At 37.2% G+C, this 16,367-nt stretch overlaps 1 pseudogene; it reads right to left on the minus strand.

Annotated features, from left to right (window-relative positions):
• Positions 1–322: 322 nt before the first annotated feature.
• On the minus strand, positions 323–5,912 carry LOC146732683 (uncharacterized; annotated as a pseudogene).
• Between the last annotated feature and the right edge of the window lie 10,455 nt (positions 5,913–16,367).

The raw sequence follows: 16,367 nt of genomic DNA on the forward strand, positions 1-16,367 counted from the left end.
TTGCCATGGCAACAATACTATAAGCAGAAATACAATTGGAATTGCTCGTACGATATCACACATACAATTTCAGACAATTTCATATATTATTTCTTAAGATCGGAATGACGTCTTTAGGCATCACATATGTCAGGCCCCCTGTCTTAGAGAGTATTTCTCTTCGAACTAAAAATGGCCAATCACCATACTCTAAATTAAGACTACTAAAATACGCAATATCTTGAGAACCAAGGGCAAAGATCCATAAATGGTTTTAATTTCCGTATTTTATACTGTATTAATGCATCCTGAGAACACTATGTTATATAAGATGGACAACAATCTAAACAAAGTCCATCACCCAAACATTTGCATCCAACTGATTTAAATTCCGATCTGAACTGCAAAAAGTTGTCATATACTCTTGGTAGTTCAAGAACACATCCACACATGTGTCCAACTGGTCTGCGTGCAAGCCCTGTTAAACTAGTAAATTGCACAGATATTTCATCCTTAATTAGTAAATCTGCACCTGTACAAAATCGCAGGAACTTCTTCAGCATGGATTCATCAAGTCCACGTAGAAATCTTTGCAGATGGTTGGCAACTTCATTTTCTGTACAGGATAAGTTGTCTGGAAATTTCAAAATCTTCAAAACCTTTCGTGCTGTAGGTTTCACTTTACCATATATTTCTGACAACTCAGCATATGATAATGGCATACATTTGAACATTTGTTGCCAGCAATCAATAACCTACATAGGTTCCTGTATCATTTCTTTGTGTGCTATCTCATCTACAATAGTAGCTATATTATGGCATGTAGGTAATGATTTGCACTGATGGCTATCAAGTATATCAGTCAATTCATCTTCATCTACACTGGTGAAATCATTAACCGCTTGCTGAATCACTTGGGCCTCTGACTCTGGTAAGAATAAAGCGTATGCTTCAGCTATGCTGCTATGAACACAACCATAAAAGCAATGCTCAAGAAATGGTGGAGCCAGATTAACTGGGAAATATCCCTCTTGTTTCCATCCAAATTATATTATTCTAGCAACTGACATCCACTGTTCCTTGCCATAGTCATGTCTAATGCATGGAACCTTATATGTAGAACCCATAGTGCATTGTTCGTAAAAAGAATCCCAGAATTCAGACAGACAGTCTCTTGTAACACCACCCGTGTCCTCGCCAGCTTCAGTAACACCATTTGGTAACACCATTTCAATAGTAATTATGTCAGTTCCAACTCGCAGTGAATCATCATTAAATGCATTTATCATTTCCTTCAAAACATTTCCACGGTGCACACGAATAGTTCTTATAGTTACTGCTGGGATAGTGGCATTATGGTCAGTGGTTGAAGGACTCAAAGGGCCAAATTCAATTTCACTATCATCTTCATCAGGAATTCTATCATATACATGTAAATCTAATCCTGTTGCATTAATACCATCACTGGTTGACGCTCTTGCTCATCATTCATCACATGACCACTGGTTGACGGGCCAAGATCACCGACAATCATATCACCACTGGGTGACGACACTGGATCACCTCTCACCACATCATCACCACTTGGTTGTACTGTATCTGCCATACCATTTACATCATCACTTACGAGTACACTGACATCATGCGAACAGCTATACTATTGGATTGCATACAAGAGATGCACTGCTTCACTTCAACTGCATTGACGTCATTTGAACCAAGAGATTCCCCAACGTTGCAAACTTGTGCTTTATTTTGTGTACGTGGTTTACGGGTACTGGCTAAATAAAAACGCAGTGAAGTCAGTTTTGTCTCAATGAACATCTGTCCTACAGTGATGTTCTCATCCACAATATCTTCCGTGAAACCACAGATGTCAAACACAAAATCACTTTCTGGTCCCTTCGTTGATTGTCCATGTGGGAAAAACAGACTTAGTCCTTCTTTGAGCAAGTCAGTTTTGTTGGCTTTTTTATGAACTTTTAGTTTCCTTGTACCACCACCCTGCTTGGTCCGTACATGCTTACTGTAGCTCACATCTTTCATAATCCAACCAATTTCAACTTGCCTGTAATTTTTCTTGGCATTTAGGTTGCCAACCAATTTACTAGCGGTTGTTTGACGGGTTGGACAAAATAAACTTTTGTTATCATCAGAAGAATCACTTTTTTCAGATGATGTAGCTGATTTCAGTTTCATTTTTTTTCTCAGCTTCTGAAAGAGAAGTTGTTTGCGTTTGGCTTCAGGAGCGCTTCGTCTGCAAAACTGGAATATAGCCAGTCTATCACCATACTGTTTAATATACATGGCTAGTTGTTCATCATCCATGAATCTGATAACACTACTATCAATCTGAAATAAAATAAATATGATACAAAAATCAAGTCAACTGAGCCATACAGAAAAACAAGTGATTCTCTCACTTGAATAATAATTATTTATTTAGTGCAATAAACAAATGAACAATCAAAGAAAGCTTAGAAATAACTCTCATGTACTGAGAGTATTGGAGACAAGAGACAATGTAACAGACCATCTATGTACCAAGTTTCATTGAAATGTGATTAGAATAAAAAAATTATAAATTGTTATGCTAATTATGGAAATAGTAGATTTTAACCCCAAACTAATCAGGCTTGCACATTGACCTAGAGCATTTATGTACCAATTGAATAATTAGTACTGTGAAAGCTTAAAATTGATTTAATTATGCAAATTAGCTAATTAATATGCACAGATTTTCACCTAAAACTAATCAAGTCTGCGCATTAGTTCAGAGCATCTATGTACTAAGTTTCATTAAAATCCAACGACTGGTTCTTTAGATATCAGTGAAACAGTCATGAAACAGTTAAAAATTTGCTAATTATAATGCAAATTAGGTAATTAATATGCATAGATTATTACCAAAACCTAATCGAATCTGCGCATTGCAAAGACTCCTTTTTGTGCTTCGCACACGGGAGTCAAAAATATGATAAAACAAGTCTTACTAAATTACATAATCCCTATCCCCCTCATGACAATTTCTGTGCAATACCTACAACACAACCAGTATAGTACTTCTGTGCAATGTTTCAACTGAATCCACCAAAAAAATACTGGTAGCGAGGAATCAGCACGCACATGGAAAAATGTAAAATCTCAAAATGTAACATAATAAACATGATCATTATCCAATGTTTGAATCACCCAGTTCATCTTCGAGAAACAGTTCCGGACATGTTTAACCATAATAAATAAGCAAATTTGATGACTAAAACTTTGAGCAAATGACAACGAAAATCTTTCTGCATCTGTACATCATCATACACTATATTTAGGTAAAGTTTGAATGAGATCGGTCAAAGCATGTTCAAGAAATGGCTCCGAGTGCACAAACGAACACAAAGATGGAACTCGTCTATCCGAAATTCATTTCAATTGTGTAAGAAACTTTGTGTGTAACTTACTAATAACACTAAATCTCCCAGATTGTGCACCAATTTTGAGTGTAATTAGTGTATTAAAAACAGTGTCTGCTAGGGTACATTTTTTAGGACCATAGCATAATTTTGAAATTAATATCTGAAAACATGCTAATTATTACTGGTGCCCGAGAGGCAGTGCAAGTAGGGCATTCAGTGCCGTCTGTGTGTATCTATGTATGTGTGCATGTATGTATGGGTGTATGTACGTATGTGTGTTTGTTCACACCAAAAACAAGACCACCTATGGTGCTTACACTTGGCATGTACATTCACCCAGCCGAAAATAGAACGTGATATATTTTGGGGGTCAACAGGTCAAAGGTCAAGGTCACAAGAACCATTAAAAAAACAGTTCGTGCTATAACATCTCAGCCTCAGGTGCTTAAACTTGGCATGTACATTTACCCTGAAGGAAACGGGGCATGTTATATTGGGAGGGGGGGTAAAAGGTCAAAGTTCATGGTTATAAAGCCCCAAAATACAGTTTAGGCTATAATGCCACATGTCACAGGATAAAGAAAAACACAATATTTTGGGATGTTACTTTACAGCCACAAGGGCTACGGTGTTTATACAATTGCTTGTCAACCTGATGAAAACTGGTCGTGGCATAATATGGGGTTCAGGCTATATCGTCACAGAACCTAAACACAAAAGGTCAAGGTCAATCATATTTCTCTGAACTTGCAGTATTAAAGTCTGGTGGTCGTTACGCTGTGTCATGTTTGATATGGGTATCATAGCGACATATACAACACATGTAAAATATATTATTTGTTTACTCGAAATTGGATAACGCACGATAACCTCCGGCCTTTAAATCAGTTCATTCAGATGTGTATTCATCATATTTATACGTTCTGTAATGAAATATATATCTGTCCTCAATTATGTATATCCACCCTGAAATAAGCTAGACCTGACATGTAGGGGTCAACGGGTCAAAGTCATGTTGTTCAGTACAGATAGTTGGTAATAAATTTGCTTCTGTATAATTATTACACTCTATTGGGCATTCCACTGTGTTGAATTTTTGGTGTTTAAGTTGCTTGATCATAAGTTGTAGTCACTATGTGTTTTTATTATAATATTATACATTATGCTGATCGTGAAAAATGATTATTTGATGGGAATATGTATTCGTAACTATCTGGCCATTTGAACATTGTCTAATGTCTGCTAATTTCCACTGTCTACTACTGTCTACTGGGAGTGTCTGCTAGCTTCAGCTCATCCACATCTTGAATTTTCAAGGTGAATGTTCCGGCGAAGCACTCCACTATCACCTTGAAGTATTTCATTAGGAATATGTGTATGTGACAATGCCCTCACAGTTTAGAATCAGTTTACCAACAGCCAATCATATTGCTTCTTTCATCAACGCGCTTGACCAAGCTATCAACATTGTCGGGGCAGAGCTAAGTCACAAGACGTTATTAAAGACGCGCACCACTCTACCATGTATTTCTATGGGCTCTGTGCGAGCTGCTGTGGAACGCCGGTCGAAAAGCCGTTGAAAATAGCTAAAATCGAAAAAACAGCACAAACTTAACTTTAAAGAAATCCAAAACAACCAAATTTAAATATGTTGCATATGCAGGGTAATCTTGTTACACGGTTCAGGGAGTGTCAACAACCATCCCAATGTACCGTTTTCTGGGAGTTGTTGGCCTTTGTTTTCACCATGATGGTTGCCAGGCGGTGAAAATGCTCGCACAGTGGAAGCTGTGTTGGCTTGGATGTCGAGGCAATACAATATTCGGACAAAAGCCGTTCAGGGTACTTAGTTCCGAGTCTGATGTGTTCGTTTTTAGTCGCACTGGAAATGGTAAATCATTATGTTATTATGCTTTACCAGCCTGTTGAGTATTATAGAAGAGTAGGTGTTATACCTCAAAGCTCATGGTGTCACTGCAACATATATTGGCAGAAATGAAGCCGAAGATGAAGACATCAGAAATGCAAAGCCCGAAACGCTTTTTGGTAGTCATTGTAACAAAGCTTTCTATTGGTCGGTAAACTTTCTATCGCGCAACCACGTGACATACACGGTTATGAATAGAATTACCGCACGGTGTTGTGGAGGGAGAAATGTTCGAACGGAGCAACACCGTGCAGGCGGACGATGGCTCATCCACGACACAAGCTAAACACTGGTCCTACCATCTGGGTTAAAAGACCCTAACCCCGCGAATGACACGATTTCTCTCGTATTTCTCTCGTCTACTATTTAAGTTCCGTCTGATTCCCGCCAAGTGTCGCGTGCTGTCCGGCCCCCATACAGCAAAACTGCCTCGGGGTCAAATTTGCTTGCTAATTAACGGAGCATAAACATAACACACATCTGTTAAATATTCAATTCACTTTCCCCAGACTTACCTTTTCTCTGGCTAGCGCTGTTATTATTGTTTCATCTATTCCGCGTTCTCGTAAAAACTGGTTGAACTTATCATCATCTGCCATTGTAGACCAGAAAACTTACATAAAACATAAAAGCATGCCAATGAACCAGAAATACATTCATATTTAAAATAAACGCTGAGGGCGCAATAAACACGTTATAACGAGAAAAAAACTTGTTATAATGAGAAAAAACTCGTTATAACGAGAAAAATAAACTCGTTATAACGAGAAAAGACTCGTTATAACGAGAAATAAACTTGTTATAACGAGAAAAAACTCGTTATAACGAGAAAAATAAACTCGTTATAACGAGAAAAAACTCGTTATTACGAGAAAAAACTCGTTATAACGAGAAAAATAAACTCGTTATAACGAGATTTTTTTTATTATTTTGCTAAGAGTATGGCACTAATACGCTTCCGTAGAAAGGTCCTCCGTGGCTGGGAAATCGTGATTCTTGGCCAACATGCGATTTGTTTGACAAGCCAAACATATCTGTCAATCACGTAGCATTGACACCAACTGGGGACATTGATTTCGCACCGCTAGTTCATCAGGATATCCCCGCTACCTATGTCAACAAAGAATCAATGACGGCATCATTAGATAGAAGCCCCGCAGTGACGTCACAGACCCGGGAAAGCCTTACCCGTGAGAATACTCCGTCGGTACCAGTCGGCAGTCACAATGCATCGCGCAACGTAAACACTAAGGAAGTACCTGTTGGATTACAATATGTGATCAATCTGGATGATTACAATAACAATTACAACAAACTTTTGCGAATTACTGCTTATGTGTTGAGATTCGTACAACTACTGAAATCGAAAGAGAAATGCACCCAAGATAAACCCAGTGCCACGGAATTAAATAATGCAGAAATACACTGGATTACTGACATTCAACATGAACACTTTGCTGATATATTCGCGTCTACCAAAAATGACAATAAGAAATACGGCCATCTTAGAAGCCAACTAAAGCTATTTATCGCCGAGGATAAATTACTACGCCTAGGCGGTCGTCTTCAATACGCAGATCTACCTTATGATACCAAACACCCGATATTGTTACCACGTGATCATCAGTTAACCCGACTTATCGTACGAGCTACACATGATCGTATCATGCACCGCGGACCCCAGTCTACGGTTAACGCCTTGCGAGATCGCTATTGGATAAATTCTATACGCCGCGTTGTGAATCACGTGCTCCACAAGTGTGTGGTCTGCCGGAAAGTCAGCGGACCAGCTTACGCAAAACCGATATCTACTCCGCTCCCAGAATGTCGGGTAACCGCGACACCTCCATTTCGAATCAGCGGTATTGATTATACTGGCGCCTTATACGTGAGAAGCGCACCCAACAAAACAGTAACTAAAGCGTATGTTTGTCTGTTTACATGCGCGACTACAAGGGCAGTTCACCTTGAACTCGTACCGGACATGTCTACCCGATCTTTCCTGCTAGCTTTTCGCCGATTCGCTGCCCGCCGCTCAACTCCATCAATGTTAATATCGGACAATGCTACTACATTTATTTCCGCAGCTCACGAACTGAGACGACTAATGAACGACCCCGAAGTTCAAGCATTGTTAGCGCATCACCGTACAATGTGGAAGTTTATCCCGAAACGCGCGCCATGGGTAGGCGGCTTCTACGAGCGTATGATTGGAATAACCAAATCAACTTTAAAGAAAGTACTGGGAAAAGCATGCGTGACGTTTGACGAACTGCAAACTATATTAACAGAGGTAGAATCTGTCATAAATGATCGCCCGTTGACGCACATCGCTAGCCACGCAGACGACTTGGTACCACTTACCCCATCTCACCTTATGATCGGGAGAAATGTATACAGTCTACCGTATGACGCGTCAAACCACCTGAGTGATCCTATCGCACTAACTCATCATAATGTAAATCTTCGCTTTGAACATTTGGCAAAACTACAACGCCAATTTGGGAAAAGGTGGTCAGCCGAGTATCTCACCGCGCTCCGAGAACGCCACACTCACACCGCCGGAGGTGTGAAAAACAACACTATAAAAGTGGGCGACATTGTACTCGTTCATAGCGACGTGGAGAAACGAGTGAATTGGCACATGGCAAAAGTTACCCGCTTACTACCCGGCAAAGATGGACTTGTACGTGTCGTCGAAATCAAGACCAAACTTGGAAAAACAAATCGTCCCGTTAATAAGTTGTATTTATTGGAGACGAGTCAAGTCGAAGAACAACGGACTAGCGCCATACAGTCGCCACCAACCGTCCCGGATGTCGACAACGAACAGCTGACTGAGGGAAATCCAACTATGACGTCACCAGTTACCGGGAAACCCCCGAATGAGAACGGTGTCCCAGAAGACGCAACTGAGGACAGAGTAGACCAAATGTCCCCCACCAAGAATTCAAACACAACGCAGTCATCGCGACCACGGAGAGAAGCATTTGAAGTCGCCAACCTGCGTCTGATGTACAATAATAAATAAACTGACATTTATTCATTTCTCAATTACAAATATGAGTATATTGATCTCAGTTTGATGTTATTATGTTTGAAACTTCCCATACTATGAGCTATAGTATTACGTTAATGTTCATTTCATTGACAGGGTATTTGTTAATTCTGAACAATTGATTCATGTTTATGTTACAGACTTTACTTTTACTGTGAAATCGTCAATAATTGAGGCCATTTTGTCGGCCCCCGGAATATGTCGCGCGGAGATCGAAAATTCCCATTTATTGTGCAATTATTGATCGATGGTTATACAAATGTTTTTATGTTCTAGTTCGTGTTTATAGTTACTTATACATGTTTCTCTGATTACGATCCGGCCTTTAGTCGCTGAGTTATAAGCATTACAAGTTTAGAAACAAACACAATCTTACCAGATTGACCATTTTAAAAGTCGGACCCATTGCGAACGTAGGAGAAGTAATCTCAACGATCACGCGCTATACACGCAAAAACACGCGTCCGACCAAAAAGCACGTTTCACTTGTGAGTCTTGTTAGTTTTGTCATCCAGTTTCTTAATAAACGGAGTAGTCCTTCATTTTGACTGACTTCGCATACTGAGATTGTCTTACTGTGTGTTAATAAGGGAAAGGACCTGTGCTGGACTTTATCCGTCCACAACAGGGGTACTGAATTTACATTGCGTCCGCAATAGGGGGTATGCTTTGCCAATGTGCCGCCAGCCCTAGGGGCCTATCATTTTTTCAGCAAGAATGCACATTAATATAGAGTGACCCCCCATTATTGTTTCTTGTGGGACAGGAATATCAATTTAAGGCTAAACTTGGGATATTTTAGAAGCGGTCAGTCTTCACAAAGATTGTGAGACGATATCGACTGTTTAAGTTAAGACTGTACCACTCAATTAATTAATTAATGAATTAATGATTTATTCATTCATCTACCCCATGATTCCTATTTCTGTTTATAGCGAAGATTTTTTTTTCGAATTTACGAAGATAGTGGATCGCAAAATAAGGGTGAAAGTGATTGTTTTTATTGTATAGTCCATGCCAAGCCCTCGCAATTGGAACAAAATATAGTTATGGACAACTGATAATGTTTATATCGCGTAGTGTATAATGCAACTTTGGTGGATCGTTATCGCGATTTACAAAAATTGCTATTTGCATGTTATAATTAGAACTAATATAAATATTTAATAATTTTTATTTTTAGCGACGTTTAAACTCGTTCAGCTGGGATTGACTTGGGTCGAAGCTAAAGCTGCTTGTGAAGCCATGAATTTAAAGCTTGCAGAGATTCGCTCACAGGCAGAACTAGATGCAGCATTGGAATTTGCGGGTATGATATGAATTATACATAATTCTATAATGTATATTTCGAAACGTATTAGTTAATATGTGTGATATTAATTACTGATTGCATTTGTATGGTTACGTCTAAACAGGGAATAGCTATTTTTGGCTTGGTATTACCGATCGAAACGTAGACAACAACTTTGAATACGTAACTGGTGGAAGCGCCACTTTTTTTAACTGGTGGTCATCGTACGGTTATCCGAAATATTCGACTTCACCCACGTGTGTATTGTAAGTGTATAAACGACAATGTATACTTGTCTGACAACAAAATATACAGATGTGATATGAAATAATGTTTTTCCAATAAAAACTTTATAAAAAAACAGAATATTTCGTCGTTTCCATGACAATAACAAAATTCTTATTTCTAAATTTTAGCTCATGTTTGAACGAAGAACAATTGGACATTGAACAAGTGCCTGGAAATTCAATATATCACTCTTACCGCATATTAATCACAACTCCGAAATAACGCATCCTGGGTCTGAAAATAAATCTCTGATATATACTGTTAGAAATTCTGAACGCCGTGATCTGATTGAAAGAATTGTTTAATTGTTTGTAGTGTTGTCATCATTTGTCACTCAGTCGAATCAAACTGATATAAGCTAATTCCTTACAGATGTAACCCAGTGGGTTTGTGGGCGAACTTTCTCTGTAATTACCAGGGCTATCAGTATTCAGCTCTATGTGACGCTGGTAAATATATTGCTTTGTTAATTATCATATTCAAATTATATATTTATTTTTCCACAAGAAACGCTATAGTTCTTTCAAACACATGATTAATGAACACTGGGATTTTGATTAGAGCAAGGCAACTTCAAAATTGTCTCACGTGTTCTCTCTGTCATCACTCCCACATTTGATCATTGATTTATGCAATTATGGTACTTGGACAATAAACGCAATTGCGGGATAAAACAAAAGCCTGACAGTGGTTAAAGGCCAAACAGGTACCATGGTCCCCTCGCTCTTTACAAATATTTGCATTTAAGGTAAATTCCATGGAAGTCTCATACATCGTACTTTCTGTATAAAAAAATGTGTCTGTACAAGCTGAACAATATTTATATTATGTATAACCGGTATGGTCTTGGTAATTTGTCCACGTGATTAATACAATCAAAATGAATTCCTTCTGTTACGAGATTATATATGAATTAAATAAAATTCAGGAATGTAAACTGCTTTGTATTTCTATTGCAGTCCCAGTTGAGCCAGATGTATCAGGTGATCCACATATGACGACATTCGACGGTCGTCCATTTAGTTTCCAAGGTTTATGCTGGTATACTCTGTTTAAAGACTGCTCGTCTAATCCTGCCTTTGAAGTAACAGCTGAGTTGAGCCGAGGAACGACAATACCGTTCAACAAGTCAGAACGCGGACTGTTTCTGTTAATGTAACTGTTGGAGGTGACTTTGTTTTCATTAATGGATTGGATGTTTTTTATAGTAAGTAATTTGTTCATAAAATAGTGTAAGATAGGCCCAAATGGTTAAATTGATTGGTTTGACAACTAATCAAGAAATAGCTGCATGCTATGATGATGTTGTCCAAAGATCATATAAAACGTTAGTGCAACTTTAATATTTGAAAAGTTCTGGAATATTGCAAGTACTTGATGAAATATATTTATATATTAGGGTTGAACTGACGGGTATATGACTGAAGCAAGACGAATACACGTCCAAAAAGACGATAAAACAACAACGCTGACCTTCACCTCCAAGGATACCACATTCACTTTGTACTGAACATTGAAAAAGCACAGGTTACGAGTATCTATCGCTGGATCTGACTACCGTGGTCATCTCTGTGCTCTACTGGGTAATGATGATGGTGACGCTCGAAATGACTTTTTAACACCTGATGGTGTTGTAGTCTATGATGCTACAGAGTTTGGAAAAAGCTGGGAAATAGAGGGGAAAAAGTAAGTTAGTTGACCAACCTTAAAACAAACAAAAAACATCACACGTGTAATTTATCTCATCGGTGTTACTTGATATTATCAAATATTATGATTATGTGTTCCATGAATACGATAAGTTTCACAGTGTTTACAAATATGTCAGTATATATGTCAATGTTATCATGTTAATGTTTTACTCAAATCACAAAGTTAAGTCTAGTCATTATAATTCAAATGTTGTGTTATCTTTGTTATAGATGCGACTAACACTATTCTTAAATCGAAGAAGCTGACAAGGCAACAATTGTGTTAATGTGGTTATAATCATACCATCTTATAGTTAATCACATTTAGTTTACTTTGGTTTTGGATGTTGCTCAAGGGGAAATTGGTATTACAATATTTTCAATACATATTTAATGTGGATAATTAAAGATGCTGATATGGGTACAACTGTGTTTGTGTATTTACTACTTATGCAGTACTATGGTTTATATTTTTAGATTTTGACAAAGTAACATAAAGAGTGGAAACTAAGCTTAAATTGTAACACTATTATGTAACATGTCAAAAAATAGATTTTACAACATACCTTATTACGTGACTATTACTGTGTTCATGTGATTCACTGGCCTATGCATACAATAAACCTTAGACGTAATAAGGCCTATAAAATGAGCCAGATAGCCACGACAGCATCCCACCATTACGTCCACTCCTAACCAATGTAACCATGTTATTTAGAATGTGGGATGCAAAGATGAGATAGAGTTGAACACTATTTGAGAGACAAATGCTGGTCTTGTTGCACTTTAACAAAATCTCGATGCTCATTTACATCTAACATCGAATGTGATCAATAAAAATAAACAAAAGGCCCACGTTACGATGTATTTGACACTGTAGCCTTGTTATTATAAATACTTTTATAACGAAAACATTGTATGTCTCCTACTGATAACAAACTAATTGTATGTCCTCAATTAGTTTGTTCTAACAAGATTACAGTATAAATAATAAACGGTACAACCCAAACCAGATTAAACAAGCCATGCATGGCACAGTCCCCGTTAGTTATCAAATTTAAGATATATAGTTTTGTTTATAGTAATATAGTTGGAACATAAGCATGTCAGAAGTATGGACCCAGAAAGATGTTGCTTGATTATGATGATTGTTTAACATCGTCAAATGAGTCCTTATCCATATTGAGAAATATTGCTCTGAAACAGCATTAATTAAAACAAAATGGCCACCAGTCGGCCATTTTGAATATCTATAACATGATGGAAAACGAATATATAAAATTTAAACATAATCAGTCAAAGCATATCAGAGATATGGCTCTAGAAGCGCATTAATTTAAAGAAAATGACCGCCAGTGAGCCATTTTGAATCCGATCTGACTAATAAACATCAGTCACGATGGAAAACATTTGCATTGTTTTTTATCTCATGAAAAAAATTAGTTTGATTGATATGTATCACTTAATTTATTGTTATGTAAAATTATTAGTATATACTATGCCAGCAATTGTAAACATACAAATGAAAACGCACTGATGGCGAGGACTCGACATTTTGAACAATAATTTTGTTAACTACTTAGGACACCAGAGTAGCATCAGGCTATCTTACTCTCGTCCATACAAGACGAATAGATTGAAAGGCTGGATATGATCAGCAGGATATAAACCAACATGTTTGGCAATTAAATACCATCGACGATGATCAAAATGATCTATGGTAATCAAGAACTACCATTGTCATGAATGACCATAAACTACCCAAGCTGGTAATATTTCACGCCCTCGCGTGTCAAAACAAGTTTGAACTGCTGATTTCAATTATTTTTTTTAAATTTAAATACTGTTTTAGTTAGTTTTTAGGTAGAGATGCAGTTTATTTGTGAATTTCAATCAAAAATAGTTTTTTTCGTTTTTTATATAGATTTTTATCTAAAGAACATTCTGTGAAAATTTGACCAATGAATTCTTATTGGAACTCCATTAAAATTGCTGTTTATTTTCTGGTTAAAAATAAAAAACACTCACACGTGGCAATGTTTATGTCCAATTGCCTAATTTGCATGAGTAAGCAAATAACTGGACCTTTGATTGACAATATGCATATCGAGATTGTACGGGTCATAGTTCATTCAATTCACGCGCATGTGCAATTATTCTCGAATCAGTTATCGCTCGCTAGCAAACCAAACATTATAGTTCCTCGGCGTTTTTTCCTAATTTTTATCATTACATTATGCGTGGTGTGAAAAGAAAGAGAGGTAGAAAGAAGATTCAGATGATTTCTATGTCGGAAGAGACAAAAGCTACACTGAAGGCATCAGCCCGCCGAACGAAAAACAAAATCGATGTGAGCGTCTAAACGTGACTTTCCCTGAAGGCGTGAATCCGAGTTTCTGATTGACTGAGAGATTTTATTTTTAAATAATTGTTCTCAAAAAATAAACTGAGCATGTGAATAATAATAATAATAAACCACTTTTGTCCAAAAAAGCATATTTTTGACCCAAAATCAAAAACGCATTCTGGATATTTAAAATAAAGACAAGTTTTACAAAGTTTGTATAATAAGCTTTCAGAAAATATATAACATGCTGGATATATAATACCATCTTCATTGTTTAATTACTCAATTAAAAAGCAAGCCAAATAAACTGCATCTCTACCTTAAATGAGTTTCACTACAAGTACTAGTTTTGGTCGTGAAAGCAAAATATGGACCAGTTTAACATGCAGTATATGTTCCTGTTAGTGGAATTTGGGGTTTTTCGATTAAATCGATTGATTGGCAATGCGTCTCGGGTACATACTAGTTGTATTTTCTGATACTGACCCAGGATATCAAGGATAGTCTTCAAAAATTACCCCTACTCTCAAAAATAAAAAAGGCAAGTCAAGCCACAACCATTTGTCTTACAATCACAAAGATACTTATGAAAAACGTCAAACCACCGTCCCCTGACCGACCATTTAATGTATACCAAAGTCCCATTGTCATTGCCTCATATGTGTCGAAACTCACCCATGATAGAGCCATAGGGAACACATTTACAGATATGACAAATTAAGGTGAGTAGATTTCAGATCGTACCTGATGAGCGCACTCTAAAGTCTCAACTATCTGAATGCATAGTTATTTTATGGGGGCGTAAAGTATTATTTGCCCAATTTTGTTCACATTGTTTTCGGGGAGATCAACACATGTGTCTAACATTGAATGCGTTTCTTTTTTTAATAACACCACCCATTCTCCATATTTTTCCGCAGTATTGTAGGAGCAGAGTACTTGCTTGTTCTACTTACTTTGCAAGTTTTGTTTGTTGTTAGTATTATTGTCTGCTTTCTGTATACCTGTTTGCCTGCTATGAGTAGTTAATTTGTACATATACTTTATATTTCTGTCAATATTACTGTAAAAATATTTCTATGTTTGAAAAATTTCACTGGAATTCAAGTTCATGAGCTTGACCGGAAACTGTTCTACACGTTCACATAGATTTAATTTAGAGAACTTCGCTTATCAACGAAAATTGTGAAATTAAAAACCAGCCATTTATTATATATTAATAGCACTCTCAGCACGAGGGTTATTTCTCTTAAGCCTTCTTTAATTTATATTCGTATCTTTTTGTAATTTATAAATATTAGTAACTTTGGTCTCGCAGTATTTTAGAATGAAAAATCGTGGAATTTCTTTGACTGTTTTTCACATACCTTTATATGTGCTTCAAGTATGGTTTCTATTTTCATTATCTGTGCCATCTCTGCTATTAGTTATTCCACGGGCGCTTGCAACAGGATTTATGGTTAAGGGTAGGGTTGGGTAGGGTTATATACTAATAGAAATAAAAACAGGGTATGAAACGTCCGCACTTGGAATCGCTGTACACCAAACGAATACGGCTGGTTTGTGAATAAACTCGCACACTACACTCACCACAAAAGCGATTCACTTGACTATAAGACTCTTATTTATCCAATTTTGTCATACGTTTGTAATAATTTGCCAGTAAATTCACAAAAAATGATAATTTCTGGCGCTATCGAGCGTCGCGACGTGAAAAACACAACTACTCCCTGACAAGCTCCGCCCATCGAACGCTCATTGGTGGAAAGGTCTAGGGTCAAAGGGTCACACTGATTTCAAATACAATAGCGGTCACCTACGAACGCAAATACGGTAGCCAAAATCCGGAAAAAGGGGCGTTTCATCTCTTGTGAAAGTAGTGAAAGATGGCATTTTATAGTTATTGGTAGGTACTATCGCATTTAACATCAACTATTTTACACCAAACTCACCGCGTTGGTAAATGCTTTTTCGAAAATTCGCTGCTTTACAGGGGGTGCCACTCTTAAAGTAGCATTTCGTTTGCACCGATTGCTTTAAAGTTAAAACAACACTTGTAAAACACGTTTAAAACGCTATTACAGGTATGTTATAATAAATAGATGATCGAATATGAATGTGAATAAAATATAATTTATTTTGCACCATAAATATACAAATATATAAATATATATCAATGTACACAGTATATATACAGTACACTGCAAGTTAGTTCGTCGTCTTTTTAAATTCCGTTTTTACATGTATATGTATATACAGGATTTTTTCAAACTTGAGAAGTGCAAATGAGAGTGATGGTATTGTGGGTCAATTTACAAAGCGCATTCTACGTCATTCGCGACCACCACTGGAAGCAACAAGATTGTCAGTAAAAAGGTA

Source organism: Saccoglossus kowalevskii, chromosome 17 (genome assembly GCF_978046115.1).
Source record: "Saccoglossus kowalevskii chromosome 17, keSacKowa6.1, whole genome shotgun sequence".
Classification (NCBI taxonomy): Eukaryota; Metazoa; Hemichordata; class Enteropneusta; family Harrimaniidae; genus Saccoglossus; species Saccoglossus kowalevskii.